Source organism: Lissotriton helveticus, chromosome 4_1 (genome assembly GCF_964261635.1).
Source record: "Lissotriton helveticus chromosome 4_1, aLisHel1.1, whole genome shotgun sequence".
NCBI lineage: Eukaryota > Metazoa > Chordata > Amphibia > Caudata > Salamandridae > Lissotriton > Lissotriton helveticus.
This window is the reverse complement of record NC_136063.1, coordinates 1,170,413,100-1,170,432,035: the sequence shown is the minus strand read 5'-3', so window position 1 is coordinate 1,170,432,035 and position 18,936 is coordinate 1,170,413,100. Positions and strand designations below refer to the sequence as shown.

Sequence of the window (18,936 nt, the reverse complement as noted above, 5' to 3'; positions counted from 1 at the left end):
ATTTTACCATAGGTCTGTGGAAGCCGGGGGGTGCGGGGGGGTGCCTGGGTAATTGCCTACTTTGCCCATGCCTTGAAACTGCTCTGGCAAGATTGGCTCAGTGATACTACCAAACTTCGGCTTAACTATCTTACGCCAGTTAGTCCTACAACTCTACTGCTTTACAATGAACGTAACCTGTACCAAAGTGGTTATCATAGCTCTTATTCCGGGTAGGAAAATGGATCAAACACAGAAAGTTTGTCACAAACTTTGGGGGATATTTACAATAAAATGTTGGAGTACTGTGTTACTCCAATATTGGTAACGCCACGCTCTGACACTTTTTAAATGCAGGGATGTGTCACATTTACAAAAATACGGCTCATCCCTGTGTTGCACCTAGCGTTGGCGCTAAAAAAGCTGCCTAGTGCCAGAACAGGCACCCTTGTGCCATGTTGCAAGGGTCCCTGCACTGCAGGGGCAATTATTTGTGTGCAGGAAGGGACACCTTTGTGCGGGGAAAAAGCATTTACAACACTGTCGCCACAACGCAATGCCATTACAACGCGGTCGTTACAATGACCGCGTTGTTAGTATGCAATACCATTTCTTCGCAAGTCATTACAATGACTTGCAGTAGGGAGGCGCACTGGTATTGAATTTAAAATACAACACCTTCCCTGCTGAGATCAAATTGGAGAAGGAATAGTAAATAATGCTATTCCTAAGTCCAGTGCGCCCCCCACTGCAAGTCGTTTTAATGACTTGCGATGTAATGTGATTATAAACTAACAATGTGGTTGTTGTAACAACCGCATTGCGTTGTAAGGAGCTATATTCCCTTCGTGCACATAAACAATATGTAAAGGCGATTTGCTGTTTCTAAGTTTGCTGCAGAATGCAGGATATATAGAAAGAGCAAAATACAAGGAGAAATTAACAACTTCTCTTCGTATCACCATCTTATGACTAGGTTTTACCTGGTCTTGGTGCTTGGCGCTGCCCCGTCCTTGTAAATATGGGGCAGCATAAAAAAGCAATGGGTTTTGTGGCGGCACGCCAACTGAAAACACCCATTGTATTCCCTTTTCACACTAAGTGAAGCGCAAAAAAGGGACTTATTTACAAGGTGGCATTAAGCCACCCCTCCTTGTAAATAAGGAGAAGGAGATATCGCCACCAGAACATCACTAAAAGCGATGTTCTGGAGGTGATATCCCCTTGTAAATATGCCCTTGTGTATTCTGCTGTATAGAGGTTTTTATGTTGTTTAATGGTTGAAGTGCAGCACAATTGAAGTTATCCTACTATTCATAGGAAGGGATTTATGGTCCTTTTTGGGCAGAGGTAGAAGAATGGGATTACACCAATACTGTGCATTCAATGGGCAAATCATGTTTTATGCCTGTACCTTCTTCTAAAATTCTTTTTTAAAATTTTTTTTATTGAATTTTGTATCAGCATACAGATAAGACACAGTTTTACAAAATAAGAAGCCAACATATAACAGCAAAAAATATTTAAAAAACCATCTAGATAAGATTTGAATGTTATAGCATTATACAATCAGATCTTAAATTCGTAGCCAATTGACAATAGGAGACCATAATTGTAACGGCTGAGTCTTCCTCCTCATACCCTTGGTTTTATAGGCCACCTTTTCCAGATAATATATAGACAATAGTTTGGATTGCCACATAGTGTAGGTAGGTGGCTCAGGGTCTAGCCATTGGGATGTGATACACCAACGAAAAATGGACATACATATCAATATAAATCCTTCCTCCCTTGCTGATCGCAGATTGGCCACCCCTTCAAGTCGACCCAAAATAACCAACTCCGCAGATAGCGATTGCGGGATACCTGGAACCTGGAGAAATGACTCCACACCTTCAACAAGCTGAATCAGATTACGACAGTAAAAAAACATATGAAGTGCATCTGCAGCGTGCAATCTGCATCGGCTGCAACTGTCCCCCCGACTAGATTTCCAGTTCGCTATTTTCTTCGGTGTATAATATAAATCATATATTGACATATAGTGTTGGCTTTTCAGGGGGTCATTAAATAAAACATTCGTAGCTACATCAATTACCTTTTTGAGATCAATTCGATCCACACCGAGTCTATTTTGTTTCCCACACCTCAAAATCGTCCTCCACCCTATCCATAAATATCTGATATAAAGGTCCCATTCTTGATCGTAGTCTTATGGCTTCTACAATCTCTATCTTATCTAAAAGGATTTGTTTCTTTATTATTTTGTGATCAACGAAACTGCGCAGTTGGAGATATTTAAAGAAATCATTTCTGCCCAAATTATAGCTCCTCTGCAACAACTCAAAAGAAACAAACTGTTTCCCCTGGAAAAGGTCGCCTAACGTACAAATCCCGGAGATACGCCATCTGTTCATTACCTGGTCTCTGAATATTTCTGGGAATATCAGACTATTATATAATGGGGTTTCTAAGTTCAAATTAGCCCAATACCCAACTTCTTCTTTACCTTCCTCCATATTTCAAAAGCAGAGATCACTACCTTGAATTTAGTTTTTTTATAATAGCTAGGTTCTATTACTCGGTTAAAACATTGTCTTGCTTCAACCCCTAAAAGCATCTCATAAATAGAGGGAGCGGCAAAGTCTTCCGTTGAGTCTTCCTGGGAAATTAGAAGCCCCATGTGTTGCAAAATAGCGAACCAATGATAAATTCGGAAATTGGGCACTCCCCAACCACCTTTGGCCCTAGACAACATACACCATTTCAGCACTCTCCTGGAGCGGTGATAGCTCCATAGAAATCGCGCACACATTCTTTCAATGCGGTCAAAAAACGTAGAGGAGATAAGTAACGGAATAGTCCGGAATATGTACAAAAATTTGGGAAATATTAACATTTTCAGCACATTGCTACGACCGTAAAGGGATAGATGTAAATTATGAATACGCTCCAGCATCCTATTGGAGGAGATAATGATTGGGTCCAGGTTCAAGGGGATAATATCCTCAACTGTTGGAGATATCTTTATCCCTAGATATGTTACTACGGATTCAAACTTTATATCGGCTGGGCGGCCAGCCACCGAGTGAATCAGCTGAGTCTTAGCAACGTTTAATTTATAGCCGGAAACCAGCTCAAAAGCCTCGGCTGCTTTAATTACCTCTGGAACGGCGTTACTAAAGTCTGCAGTGACGACAGCGATGTCGTCGGCGTAAGCAAATATTTTATATTCCACATCGTTTATCACAACCGGCTTTATCACTTCATTATTCTCCATAGTAGATATAAAAGGGTCAATATATAAAGCGAATAGGAGGGGGGAGCAAGGACAGCCTTGCCTTGTCCCCCTCCCTATCGCTATCTCCCCAGACAGAGTACCAGAGATGCGGATAGCCGCTGATGGATTAAGATACAGTGTCTGTATAGCAACAATAATACTGGGCGGGAACCCCTTCCATGCTAGGACTGACCACAAGAACCTCCACGAGACCCTGTCGAACGCCTTTTTGGCGTCCAACAGGGTCACTCCGACCGAGGCGTCAGTACCCCGTGACCAGTCCAGCATGGAAACAATCCTCTTAACATGATCCGTGGTGTCCCTGTGTTGAATAAAGCCATGTTGTCTAAGAGACACCAACCCTGGCATCAGATCATTCAGCCTGTTCGCAATTAGTTTAGAATACATTTTGCTATCTGTATTGAGTAAGGAGATAGGTCTGAAAGATCCCAACTCTGTGTCCTTTTTCCCTTTTTTCTTGAAAACAACTATCGTCGCTTTAGACCATTAATCCGGAGCAGTGCCTGAAAAGGACTGCTGGCAGACATCTAGAAGCTCTTTTTTAAATACATTCCTAAAGGTCTGATAAAACTCCAGTGGGATTTTATCAGGACCCATCGCCTTTCCTTGAGCTAGTCCTAATAAGGCCAGCTCGACTTCGTCCCAGACCAATGGAGCCGCAAGTGGAGCTTTTTGCTCATCTGTCAATACGCCAGGTGTCAGATCTTTCAGATAGTCTCCCCCGCCATTTGACTGTGTAGGTGTCCCGGCTTCAGTATATAAAGCTTGATAAAACCCTCGAAATGCAGTCAAGACGCCCTCCTTCGTTTCCTGCATTGTTCCATCTAAATCAATAATCTTGGTGATGTCATTATAAGCTGCTTTTTCCCTTAACCTTTTAGCTAAAGTTCTACCGGTTTTCTCGCTAAATTCGTACATATCTTGTTTATGCTGTGCGTACATTCCTGCAATATGCTCAGCTAAATTAGCATATACCGCTGCACGTTTAATAGTGAGATCTCTTTGGGCCTCAGTCGGGTCTAGACCCAACCTAATTACTGCAGCCAATTCCCTTTCTGCCCGTATGACTAATTCAAAATCCCTTTCATGTTTATCCTGTGCTTTTTTAACGTTTAAAATTAGCAAAGCTCAATGTCTCCCCTCTAACTACAGTTTAAAGGTATCCCATAATGTTTTTATATCAGCAGTTCCCGTATTAAATAAAAAAAAATCCAGGATTACCTTCATCATGAATTGACGATACTCTTCGTCCAACAGTAGTTTTCTATCAAAAGACCAAATTTGACTCCCTTCTTTCAAATCGGGTCCCAATAAAATCTGCAAACTCACCGGGTTGTGATATGAAACCAATTTAGGATGAATCTCGATGGGTACCTTCCCCAACAACATAGATGACACAAAAAAATAATCCAACCTCACAAATTTAGAGTGAGGGGCTGAGAAAAAAGTAAACCCAGTATCACTGGGGTGCAATCTATTCCAAACATCATAAAGGCCATGATCTAGGATCAGCTCTCTCAATGACTTAAATACTTGTTTCTTCCTACCTTTATATATACTACTAGACCTCATATCTGTCTGAGCATCGATGTGGATAATAAAATCGCCGCACAAAACCATTAGTTGGGTCCATTGGGCTAGCTCTACATTCAAAAAATTCAGCAGCTCAGTATCATCCAAATTAGGACCATATAAATTGCACACAGTGAACCTGCTTTGATTAATCCTAAATTCACTAATGGCCCAGCGTCCCCACTTATCTGATGCCGATTTTATGCATGCACCCATACGACGTTTCAAAAAGATTGCCACCCCCCTTTTGATCCCGGTTTGCTTAGAGCAAACCACTAATTACAACCCTATGTCTTTCAGATACCCCCGATTAGCCCATGAAATATGTGTTTCTTGTAAACATAATAAATCAATATGTAGCAACTGTATAATCCTAGCTAAAACCTGTCTCTTCTTAGAGTCATTGAGACCACAGATATTCAGGGTACAAATCCTTAATTTCTTATCCATTTTCCCAAATACATAAAATACACATCAATACTTGAAGATAACCAAAATATCAGAGGAATACGTCCAACGATACAACATCACATGACATACAACATGCTCCGTCCTTAAAATAAGTTTTCTCCTGTCTCATCTGAAGTCCACAACTCTGTGCCTTAACTGTTGCTGATTTTTCACCCCCCACACACCTACACCCAGCCCCCACCACCTCTACCCACCCTACCACCCCCCCATCCTTCCCACCACATGACCCCAGGGGCTAACAGTCCCTGTATTGTATGGAGTACCGCCCCCCCCCCCGGAGTAGATGAGAGATAAGAAATAAGGAAAAAGCATCATGTTGACCTGACCCCCCGCTTTGCAAAATAATCATAATCGTAGTTGACCACCCTAGAGATAGGTGAAGAGAAGAAAAAAGAAAAGGGAAAAGGAGGGCCCATTTTACAATAGATTATAATTTCAAACTCCATCGCCTAAGCTCTTGCTCATACTACAATGAACCCAAATAATCTTTAGCTTCAATCTCTGAAAAAAAGAATCTGGTCTGGCCCTTTACAATTACTTTAAGCCTAGCCGGACTCTGCAAAAAAACAGTAGCCCCTTTACTCTGAAAACCGGGTATGAGCTGCCGCATGTGCCAGCGCTTAGAGACTGTAGCCTGGCAGAAGTCCGGCCGGACAACAAAACTGTAGTCTTTTGCAACACCCTTCTTATCAGGCCTAGCAAGTGAAAATATATCTTCCCTAGCAAGAAAATTATTGAAACAGACAAGAATCGCTCTTGGGTGTTCTTCTTCACCCTGGCATGGTTTTCGGACTGTACCTGGAAATCTATGCGCCCTTTGTATTTCTCTTGGCCAGTCCCATGAAGACAGCGCAGGAAAAGCTTCCATTAAAAGATCCGCTATGAATTTCCGCACATCGGAGCCCTCCTTCTTCTCCGGAATGCCTAAAAAGCGCAGGTTATTCCGACGTGCCTGGTTCTCCAATTCAGACAATTTATGACTAACATCGTCCCGATGTGCCTTGATTGCATTTAATTTGGCTTTCTGGGCAGCAGCTTCATCTTCTAAAGCCGCTATTCTCGTCTCAGCTTCCGTAACTCTTATCGTAATATCCGAGCAGATTTTAATCACCCGGCGCACAGCATTCTCTACTTTGCTACATGTTGCTTGAGTTCTCTTGTTTTCAGCGTTTATCTCTGCTCTATGACACATCCTAGTTTCATAAATTGTAGCAAGAGTAATCTCTTGGGGCTGAGGACCCTCGATTATACTCTCCTCCTGTTGTGGGCATAATTTGTCAGGCGACGCAGTTCCAATTTCTGGCGGTCTTTCATCGCTCCCCAAATTAGGCTCCCCCGCGTGGGCTAGCTTACGTTGACTCCCTCTCTTCTTTACTCTTCTCACTGTGGCCGCACTCACATTTGGGGAGGCAGAGTTTGACGATATCTCACCCTCCGAGTTACTCTCCTCCTCGTAGTCCGTCCAATCCTTACTCCCGTTTATACTCCCGTCTGAGGAGGGGTCAGAAAGTGAGAAAAAAAATTCAATTGCTTCCTGCGAGCCTCTAAGGTCCTGTAGAGAGGTTCCCTCGCTTAATGCCCAGGAGTTAATCACTGCCACAGGATTATCCAAGCTACCTGATACAGCTTCCTTGGTAATTGGGACCGCATTAACCACAATGCCTGTCTCAGCTCCTGGCACATCAGCAGAGACAGTCCCTTGCCTTGGTGAATAGTGGCCAGTACTGTTACCATCATTCATACTTCCTTTGCCCTGTGCAACCCCTTCTCCATTTGCAGTAAGAGGGGTTTTCCCAACATTGGATATATCAATTATATCCAGCGTTGCCGTACCTTCGGTGGAGTACTGCCCCGCTCCTTTCGCCATTTGTCGTTCGAATAGCGCAGGTAGCGCATTTGGTCCTCGAGTAGCCACCTTATCTATGGGTTCACCCCCCCTTTTGGCTTTGGGCGTTGCGACTAATTGTTTACTGCTCTCACCTTCTGCCAATTTGCCGGTAACAGCTTCCTCCACCACAGGCTGCTCTTTTCCTTTGCCACTGCTTGTCACTACTTTTGGTGGCATTTCTTTTCTCTTCGCCCGAGAGCCTCCACGCCCCCGTACAACACAGAGCTGGGAGCTCCAGAACAGAGATGGAATCCACCACGCCGACTGTCTCTGCTGACCCAGCCGCAGGAACCCCACCGTCATCCGGCCACTGCCGAAAGATGCTCCCGACGGAGCTGCACTTTGCTCCACAAGCAAATCCAAACACAAGTAACCGCAGGTGTGCACTCCTAACTCGCTGCCTGCTTGCTGCCGTCGGCTCTTACGAAGCTCCGTATAGAGATGTTTTTTTTCTTTTTTTTTGAACAACTGCTCCAATGCGTACAACAGTCACAACTTCAGCTACACGTAGCCAGAGCACACTCCCCGCTGAGCCGAATCTTTAGCCTGCGGGCGGACGTCGATGACACGCCGGTAACCACAGGTGAGCTTCTGATCTCCTGCAACCTCCTTACTGCAGGCTCTTACGGGGTTCCCGATACATGTTTTTCACCACTCTGACAGTATTTTCCATCGGGGGTGAGCCCCCTGTCCTCGGCACCCTGTATCGCTCGTTCCACCCACGGTTGTACTGCTTACTCTCATCTACCGTCGGAGAGTGAGGACTGGGCTGTTCACACAGCTCACGCCACGGACGCCATCTTGCCTCCGACTTTTCTTCTTCTAAATTCTGATGAGTAGCAGTGGCAACTTTATTCTCACCTATTTTATAAATGCAATTTTACGTTTAAACCTACATAGAAAAGTTGTCCCTGCGTTTTTTTGCCCGATATTCAAAGGAAGCACCCATACTTTCAGTCATTGACTGCACACGTTTTTGCAAAGAAAACATTTGGGAAAAGAGCTTACTTTGTGAAGGTTTGATGTGTTAACAAAGTTCTACCCACACTGAGTTGTTTGGCACGCACAATGACTTCCAGGGAATGTTATGTTATGTTAAGTTATATTATGTTATGTTATGATATGTGTTATGTCATTCGTAAGACGTATATGTCTAGGGTAAGACTTTCCCATGGTCAATGGGTATGCTCAGACTATTGATTTTTTGCTCTGGTGGTATTCACCATAACTTCTTTATTGGGGAGTTCCAGTGGCTTTGTCGTTGGCCTCACAATGATCTTCATAGCCTAAACCTGGTCATGAACCAACCTTCATAGGTCTAAACAAGTAAGGTAAGCACAAACCTTCTTTCCCTAGTTCGGGTAGGGCGGGGTATGTGTGAACAGAGCAGTGACATATTGAGGTTGGGAAATGAAGCTATTGCTTTACCTATACTGTCTATAATGACGAGCTAAACATACACAAACACACACATATATCTCACAAATCTCAGATTTTGAGGATGTTAGGGGTTCTAGTCAACACAAATTGCATTGATTTACCAGGAATGCACAGAATGCACCCGCCCCCCCCCAAGTTTCAGGAGCAAGTAAAAAATCCTAGATTCCATGACTGCATCATCAGATGCTACCATCTGCATATGGTGACAATAGACAATCATTTAAAAGGACTACCAGTCTGGGTGCACTCCAGTTACAACAGAGTCAAGCACTTTACAGGTGATCAGTTCACTATCAAACTCATGAAGAACAACCAATAAAGGCTCATGATCTCGTCCTCCTGCATTAGAAATATATGGGATACATCAGACAATCATTACCTTGGGGGCAGGGTAGGACAATGTGATTGCACCTTTAAGTTTCAAACATGCACAAATTCGTAGGACATAATACTGTCTATGGACTTCAGAATGGTGGTTCAGGAACTAATCATATCCTGCACTGACAATGGAAAGTTTTAACTGAACTCTCCAGTATCACATTCGTTTTAGAAAAATATCTTCCATGCAATTGGCCAATTAAACTATGCTTCAGAAACATATGATCACAGCACCCCAGTCTCAAAAGCATCTTTGATGGGAGGGAGATACAGGAGTTGCTAAACTTCCATTCACCGAGGAGGATATAAAACTAGTGATTGCTGCCTTGGCAAATGAGAAAACCCCGGGGAGTGATGGATTCCCGTTGGAATTCTATAAAGAGATTCTCGCTCCTCGATTACTGGAGGTGTATAATGAGATAATAACTATATGCACGCTGCTGCCATCCATGCTTTAGGTGGTGATTGCCGGTCTTGCCAAAACTAGATTGTGACCTAAGTAAAATAAGCCTCATACAGACCCCTGTGTTACTGAACGTGGACAATAGGATTTGTTCAGATTTGGGCACCAAGGTTACAACCTCAGATGCAGAAATTAGTATTTCCGGAACAATTCAGCTTCACTCCCCAAAGATTGATGCCACATAACGTCCATACACTAATAGCCAGGTGGCATAGAATAGTCCCTACACAACTGGCAGTGGCCATATTACTGGACACTGCGAAAGGGATTAATGCGTTAGAATGGATGCATGAGGTCTTGATATGCATGGGAGTTGGGAAGTACTTTTAAGCTTGATTAAATCACTGTATATGAGTTCCAGAGCCAGTATAACTGGATAGCTATCTTCTACATTTCCATACGTAGAGGCACCTGGCAAGGATGCGCAATGTTGCCACTTATTTTTGCCACTTTGAATAAATCCCTTGCTTGCTGGCTGCAGAAAAATGACTCATGTAAAGAGATAAACATCAAAGATGGCTCATTATTGGTGTTACTGAATACATATGATATCATAATGTACATACAAGATCCCATGGAATATGCAGCTCCAATCATTAGAGACATAATTCGTCTTGCGGGGTTCTCCCAGATATAGGTCAACTGGGGTAAATCCAAGATGTTCTCATTGACTGCTGAAGTAAGATCTTCAGAAGGAGAATATCCACTCTGCTGGAGTCTAGAGGGGCTAATATCTTGAGAGCTATGTCAAAAGACACCAGCAATACTATTCATGGTCTCAATATAATATTATTAGGGAAAAACAACCTAGTGACACAATGAGGCCGATGTTGTAGCAGCTACAACCTGGGCATGGTAGGAACTGGTGAAATTGACAGACGTTGTAATGTTCTGTACACCATTATTGAGTATAGACAACAATCCAGTGCTTTCACCACTACTAGAGAAAACTAAAGTGAGAATACTAAGAAAAGCAGGCATAAATAGGTTGGGCAATCTATTCCTAGGGGACAAATTTATAGGACAGCAGGAATTATGGAATAAAAGGGGAAAAACTGAGCTGGCAATGCTACTTTACCATCACCTAAGACAAGCCGCATGGTCAACCATTCCAAGCTTCCCTGAGCCTTCACTAGAACTTGAAAAGCAAATACACTTCAAGATATTGCACCAATTGTACTTCCCGCCTAAGCGTATTGCTAAATGTAACTATTGCAGCTTAATTGCATGTAAAAAATGTGAAGCTAAAATGTTGCTATTTTTCACGTTGCCTGGATTCGTCCCAAGAGGGTTAAATACTGGAGTTTTGTATTTCCGGCATTAAATGAGATGGTAGATTTTGATATTATAGCTACCTGGGAATTGACATTATTGGGACTCGAGGACAGTATTCTGGAAATAGCAAAAAAGGTGGTTTTCATGGCCCTGTTACCATCCAAGCGGCAGGTGGCAGTGCAAATGATGGCCCCAGAGCTCCTGGAGTAGAGAATCATGTACCATGTAATCTGCATTTGCCCTGTATGTTGGATGTATAAATAAAAAATGGAGAAACATATTTGGCTTTGTTTAGAGGTTAGAATCAATGTAAAAAGTAATTCATGACTGATTGCTGCCCATGACTTCAACCACCACCCTGGGAATAAACTGAAAATCTCGGGGGTTGCAAAATCTGAGAAGCAATTTAATTGAGACTGGAATTAAGGTAAAGAAAACGTTATTGTAGAAGGATACGTTTCAGAGACATTTACCTTGCTACTCACCAAAGAAAGATACATTTTTCCACAGACTTTCCATACAGTACTGGCACATGCCTTCATTTGATCACAGATGTGTCTGAAATGTTTGTAATTAGGCCCTATTTGGGGGCCCACGAGGCAGGCAAGGGCTACTAGGTCTTAATCATGGTGTTTAGTGTCTAGGGGCCATATGTATGAAGCCAATTTGCGATCGTAAAAACTGAAATTCACAGAATTTCAGCGTTTGCGATCGCAAATTAGCAGCATGCAATGTAGCATACAAAAAAACCCTAGCAAAATAAGCAATCGCAAATTTAGTGATTCCCTATTTTGCGATTGCATTTAAGGAATCGAAAATTGCGATTCCTTAAATGCAATGTGAGAAGCACATAAGAAAGTGCGATTTGGCCTTAAGGAATCGCAAATTACTACCAACTTCAAGTTGGTGGCAATTTGCGATTTCACTTGAAAATGCACAGTTTTGTATTTTTTAAAGTGCCATGTGGCGCACATACATGCCCTTAGGGCATGTATTTACGTATGCCACATGTGCACACATGCACATTTCAGGGGTGAAACAGGGTGTCCTTTTGACACCCTGGTACCCTTGAAATTGCATTCTCAATTTGCGATTCTCTATTTGCTAATCGCAAATTGAGAATGCCTTCCCATTCATTAGGAATGAATGGGAAGGTATTCCCTATTTGCGTATCTCAATTTGCTATTTGCAAATAAGGAATGTGTGGGATTCGCAAAATTATTAGCAAATTCCACATACATTGCATTTTGCGATTCTCAAATTGCGATTAGCTGAAAATCCCAATTTGGGAATCTCAAAACTCTATTTTCATATATACGGCCCTACGTCTCCTGCCTCCAGCTTCAGGAATGTCAGGAATATACTTCCACTGTCTGAGACAACAACCATTCCTCAGTCTTGTATGAAGGCCAGGCATTGAGAGTGGATCCAACAGGCCTCCATTACTCTGGTACATGCACATGCATGTACCATGCAGGCGACCTACATATATACACACAACATATTCTCAGAATGTCAATGCTAGGAACTGGGAAAGCACATAGAAGTGGAACTTAACACAAGTGGGCCAGTAGGTCTCCACTCCAGTGCTCCATATATAATATGTCTGGTCACTACTATGAATTCCCAAAACACAGTAAGCTGCCATCGGCATTTTCTGTGCTACAACAGGGACAGTATTCCACTGTCTTTCAATGAAGGCATGCTTGATGTACTCATTCCTGGTCGCAGGAGAAGTCCAGGACCTTATTCATGTCAAGGTATAATCCTAGGCTTCTCTGCACATGCAGGTTAATGTAAATCTGGAGCCAAAATCAAAGTCCATGATACATGCAGTTAGGCACTCAGGGCAGGGAAACACAACTGTACACCATGGAGGGAACATTGTCATCCCCACACCTCCTCAGTATTCACATGATCATTTCAGTGATCACCAGCAAGATTTTCTTTATTTGTAAGATAAACATGGCTTTTTGACCACTCAGAAGACGTTCTCTACTTCTTAGGCATTCAAAAGGTATTTTTCTTCTTATTTATGTGTTTATTTCAACTTTTTTTTAGCACTACTCTCTACTAATTGGTATTAAAATGCTTCAGAGAGAACCAAACTAATTTATAGCAACACGTGAATCAGAGGTATGGTTAAAAAGAAAAAAAATCAGTGGCAAAGGCTTTAAATTCAGAACAAAAAGTAGGTTCCGAAAGTAAGGCATTGTTGAAACGCCATCTGCCTGAATGTGGGGAAAATGGAAGAAGGTCAAGGTCCACAAAAACCGGAGCGTGGTCCGAAAGCAAAATGGAGCCAATTTCAGAGCAAATGGCGTGTTGGGACTGGGATTTACTAAGGAAGATATCGTCAATGCGGGATTGGGATTGATGTTGAGGGGAGAAAAAGCTATACTCTCTAAGGTCTGGGTTACACAATCTCCAAATATCTACCAAAGCATTGTTTTGAAAAGTTTTGACAAATTGAGTATGCATCTTAGAGGGGACAAACTTGACTTTCGAATGTCGGTCAAGGAAGGGGTCCATAATTTGATTGCAGTCTCCCCCTAAAAGTATGTAATCTCCAGAGAGGGAGGATAATTTAACAGAGACAGAGGGCCAAAAGGATCTGTCAACCCCGGTAGGGGCGTACACATTAAAAAGGGTGAGAGGAATATTGTCTATAAGTAATGTAACAATAACCCAGCGACCGTCAACGTCACATTCATGAGAAATTGAAGAAACATTTAACTTTTTATGCAACAAAATCACAACACCATTATTCCTAGTTACCGTGGGGGAGCATAGAACGTGACCCACCCAACATTGTTTAAGCTTGAGAGCCTCTGCTTCAGAGAGATGAGTCTCCTGAAGGAGGGCAACATCAGTCTTGAGTCTTGCCAAATGTGATAGAACCCTTTGCCTTTTAATAGGATTATTTAATCCCTTAACATTCCATGACGTAACACGGAATGGAACGGCAAAGAAAAACAACTAACAGCAACATGCTCATTAAATGCATATAGATAAGCTGAGAAAACTGAGGAAAATATAAACGTAGTGATGAGGAAGAAATGATAGGAAGAGAGAAAGAAAGGAAGAGGAAAAGAAATGAAAAGAAGGGGGGAACCACTAGAGAGATAATACTGAATCTTAAAAGAAAGATAGAAGAGCGGAGGAGGAAGAAGTAGAAAAGAGGAGGAAAGATAGAGGAAAGAATAGTTGGTAGGAGTCCAAGAGTAGAAGAGTAAAGAAAAAAGAAAAGGGACAGAAACAAAAACGATCAAGAAGACAGTACATGTCCAAAACGAACGACTGAGAAACATACTTACGAAAAAACGAAAAACGCAAAACGAGGACGGGGGTGGTGGCGTCGGGAGACGAAGGCGACAACATCCAGAGCGGACACCAAACCTCTACTACCATGAATCCAAGAGGCAGCATGTAGAAACAGTAGGGCACATCAAGGTAGAGAGAGAGAGGGGAACATCTGTAAAAAAATAAGAGAGACATAAGGATGAGTGCAAGGATCTGGGAGAGACATGAAGTGAAACTTGGTTTGAACAGAAGGGAAATAGAAGGATAAAACGACAACCGTAAAGGAAACATTAGGTAAGTCACAACAACAATGCCAATGGAGAAACACCAGGGCCATAGTACAATGAGATCAGCAGTTAGCAAGTCCTGTCAGCCAGGTTTGGATACGTCCATGACATCTGGGCCATGTTGTCGGAGAAAAGCTTGCAAGGCTGCATGATCCTCATAAGTGGTTGTTCTGTCTCTATAAGTGACCTTGAAGAGACAAGGATGTAGGAGTCCATATCTAGCGTTAAGGGCTCTGAGCTGCGGTCTCATATCCAAGAACTTCTTTCTCCGGTCTGCGGTGGCCTTGGAGACATCCTGAGAGAGAAAGAGACGATGACCCTCCCACATGATTTGCTTCTTGAGTTTGGCAGCTGAAATGACCTGTAGAAGGTCAGTGTACTGTAGGAATAGCATAATGACACCTCTAGGTTTGGTAGCGATCTTAGGTCCAAGGCGATGAGCTCTTTGGATATTAATGGATGTTAAGGCTGGGGCGTCTAAGATCTTGGCAAGAAAGGATTGGAAGAAGGTGGTAGGTTTAGACCCCTCTGTAAGTTCTGGAAGGCCGTATAAGCGTAGATTGTTCCTACGATTCCTGTTTTCCAAATCCTCTGTCTGACGTTTAAGTAGAAGTATCTCCGCCTCCATTGACGGAATATGGGAACAAGAGGACTGCAGAGATTCTGTTGATTGTTCCAGGGTTAGCACACGCGAATCCAGAGATGACCATTTCTCCTGCATAGCCTGCATATTTTTAGTGGTGGCCTCCATAAATGGTTTGAAAGCACAAAGCTCTTCCAGAATGAGATCCGTAGAGGAGGAAGAAGAGTTACTCCCCGGAGATGGCTTGTCCTTCTTCAGGCGTTTAGAGGAAACTAAGGAGGATGGCAGCTTGCCTCCGTTATGTGCTTTAGTGATGGCTCCATGTGCTGAATCAGATTTTGACGCCATGACTTCTTCCATGTCTTGAGGAGGAGAATCGGAATCTGAGGTAACAGGCAATTTAGAGGTAGTGGCGAGCTTTAAATTGCGGATTTTCCCCATGAAAACCTCGGAGAGTCAGATGAGAGGAAGCAATAAGTCAACGATGAAGAAGCAGGTATTTTGACTCAAAGAAGTGAAGAGAAATTTGAAAAATATGAGCCTGAAGAAAAGAGGGAAGGGCAAAACCTCTTAAAGATGACGAGATAAAGTACATCAATCAGCAATAGTCAATAGAAGGAAAAAACATGCCCGCAGAGGTCATATGTTGGTCAAATGAGGACACCATCATATCTTGTCAAGATAGAGCTGAACGTGTTGGAAAACAAAGGATAAGGTGGTACGTGCGTGCCTTGTGATGAAGCTGTAATAAAGACACAGTCCTGGGAGCGAGTCAGATTAGCAGGAGTCACTGCAAGGCCACATAAAAGTACATTGCTGTTGTTCCGGGGAGGGTCATGCAAGAAAGAGAAGTAGAGGAGATGCGTGGTAAGAAACGCGCTGAAGGTTCCTAGAGGCAGTCTCTGAAGTGACAATTCCTGACAGCGGTGAGCATTAACATGTGGCAAGATAAAAGGATACAGGCCTCATAGCGCGCCGACATCAACTGCTTCCAATGACCAAAGCTGACAGAGGTAGAGAAGGCGATATATGGAGGTTTGCAATGAAGAGCGCAGGCAGCAGACAAAATGGCGCCTAGAATTGCAGAAAGCAACACTGTGAGGAAAAAATCCGAGAAAAACAACCAACGTTTGTTGGCAGGCTCACCCACTGTGTCTAGTTAGGGTTGTGACGTCGGGAGGTCGTGTAGACATCTCGTGTGCTTCACGGGCCGGCCACCTTCAGAAACTCGCGGCCGGCGCACAAAATGGCGGATGCAAGCGCCGGATCCGGGACCACAAGCGTACTTCAAATATCTCTGCGAGAACCGGGATACAATGAGGACGTTAAGCTCTCCTCATGTTCCGGTCCACGGAGGTGGTGTCATATGGCTGCAAATCCCCCGCAGGCTGCCGAAAATAGACTGTAACCGGAGGTCGGCGTCGGAGCATCTGGGTTACGCCGCCATCTTGGCCGGCGTCCAAGCCACGCCCACACTGCTCCCTCTCTGACAAACGTAAAATTACCTCTTTAATATCTGGTGTTGATGTGGTGACATATTGTTCCCCAAAAATGCATTAATTGACAAGGTGGAAGAAGTTTTGTCAAAAACACATAAAGCTTGTTGTTTTATCATGCCTGGAGGCATGATAGACCAGACATCATTTTCAATATCTTTAAAAAAAAAACATGCCCTCAAAGCGAGGATTTCTTTCTGGAACACATAAAACCAATGAACCTGATTCTGGAAGTTTTCATCTACTTTGTAATGGATGTCAATTGTTTTTTCTTGCCTCTGACTTCCTAGCCTACTCTAAAGCAGAGTTAATGCTTGCCCACTGTTTGCTATCCGATGAAGTTCTATAACATACCGGCACTGTTTCAATCCAATACCCTACTAAATCTATCACACCAATTACCAAGGCTTACTGGGTGAAGTAACTTTATATAAAACACTTACTACAATTACTAATTGTAATATTGGGATTGACTTTCTTGATCTTACTTCTCACAACAGCTCCTGAAGTGGCTCTGGGACACTGATCTTACTTCTCACAACAGCTCCTGAAGTGGCTCTGGAACACCAAACGAGGTGTTCACCTTCCTCAAGTTTTAGTGAGATTCTGTAAGATTTTCTACATCCATTTCGGATAGCTGGGATTATTTCACAATGTTGAGAAAGAAGGAATGTGACACCTGTGGAGGCTGTTATTTTGCAGAAGAGCAGGTCTGAATAAAGGAAAAAAAGACATGCCATTCTTGTTCTCATATCTTTTTCCTCTATTTTAAGCACATTAATGTTATGTTATGCTATGTGTATTTGTAAAGCGCACCATAAGGGTAGATTTGTTATTTAAAAATCCTGTTCTTCACCTTCTTGCAGAATTCAGGAAGAGATGAGGAGTCTCTGATGTGGCGTCAGAGGTCGTTCTATGCTATAGGAGTGATGAAAGAGAACACCTGTCCTCCTGATTTCGTTCTGTGTACGCATGGGATGTGTGCTTGTAGAAGTTTTGCGGAGAGGAGGTGTCTTGGTGGTTGGTGGAAGGAGATTAAACTGTCCAGGTAGGTGGAGTCAAAGTTGTATAGTGCCTTGAATGTGTGTGTAAGAAGTTTAGAATGAGCATGTTTGTATATCATGAGCCAGTGGAGCACCGTGACATATGGTTTCAGTTGAGATCTTTGACCGAGGTTAAGGATGAGCCTGGCTGTTAAGTTCTGAATGTTTTGTAGTTTTCTAGCGAGTTGTTTAGTGATCCCAGCATGGAGGGTGTTCCCGTAGTCCAACTTGCTGGTGACTAAGGTGTGAGTGACATTTTTTGGGTGATGATTAGGGGCCATTGGAAGCTCTTCCTCATCATCTTTAGGGTGTGGAAGTAGGATGCAGTGACAGCATTGATGTGCCATCATGTCTAGTTTGCTGTTGACGATGATTCCTAAGTTGATGGTGTGGGTGCTGGGAGTGAGTTCAGCCAGCCACCAGTTGGAGTACCATGGTGACGTGTTTTTCCTGCAGATTACTACTTCTCTACTGATGGTATTGAGCTGGAGACAGTTGGATTTCATCCAGTTAGAAACTTGAATCATGCAGGCAGTGAACGTGGTTCTTGTGTTTGTGGTCTAGTCCAAGAGGAAGAGCAGGAGTTATGTGTTGTGAGGGTAGGAGAGATTATTTATGTCATGTGTGAGGATTATATTGGCCAGAGGATGACGTTGGCCAGAAGGATTATGTATGCTTTGAAGAGAGAGGGGCTGAGCGATGAACCATGAGGTACCTAACAGATGAGTTTGCAGGCTTCTGAGGAGTAAGGTTACCAGCATGTCTTCTATCCTTTAAGCTGGAGCAGATCCAGTGGAGGGTGGGTCCTTTGCTGCCAATCGCATACCGGCGTCTGATGAGGATAGGGTGTGAAACCAAGTCAACAGCTGCTGAGAGGACCAGGAGAATTAGGGCTGTCATGTCTCCTGTGTCAAGGATCATGCGAATATCATCTCTGGTGGTAAAGAGTGCTGTTTCTGTACTTTGGTTGTATCTGAATCTGGACTGAGCGGCATTGAGGAGCTCATGGTTGCTGAGCTGGTGGGTGGGACATTGGTTAATTAGTTTCTTAAAGGCCTTGGCCATGTATGGTAGGAGGGAGATGCGTGTAGTTGAAGAGTCAGTAGATGGTATCTTGAGCAAAGCTGTGATGGTGGTATATTTTCAGGTGTCTGGGAATATGGCTGAGCCAATGGAGGCATTGAGGATGGGTGTTAATGCTTCAATGACCATTAAGAGTCCTTTAGGGAAGGTATAGTGAGGGTTAGAGTCAGATGGGACCCCGAGTGGATGGTCTTCATGGTAGTGGCAGATTTGACAGTGGTAATGGTGAGCCACAAGGTCAGGGTTTGTTCTTCAGCCGTGAAGGGAAGTTGAGTTGAGACTGTGATGAGTGCATTTGAGGGTCAATGTTGCCGTATACCGACTTGATTTTGTTACAGAAGAATACTGAGAGCTTAATGAAAAGGTCTTGCAAG

At 43.2% G+C, this 18,936-nt stretch overlaps 1 protein-coding gene across 1 annotated transcript in view; it reads right to left on the bottom strand.

Annotated features, from left to right (window-relative positions):
* CDH20 (cadherin 20) overlaps positions 1-18,936 on the bottom strand; it is a 1,157,650-nt gene that overhangs the window by 697,561 nt on the left and 441,153 nt on the right. Inside the window, exon 3 of the mRNA XM_078685760.1 lies at positions 14,085-14,242. The gene's annotated coding sequence lies outside the window, so the exon portion shown is untranslated. The remainder of the gene's footprint in view (positions 1-14,084; positions 14,243-18,936) is intronic.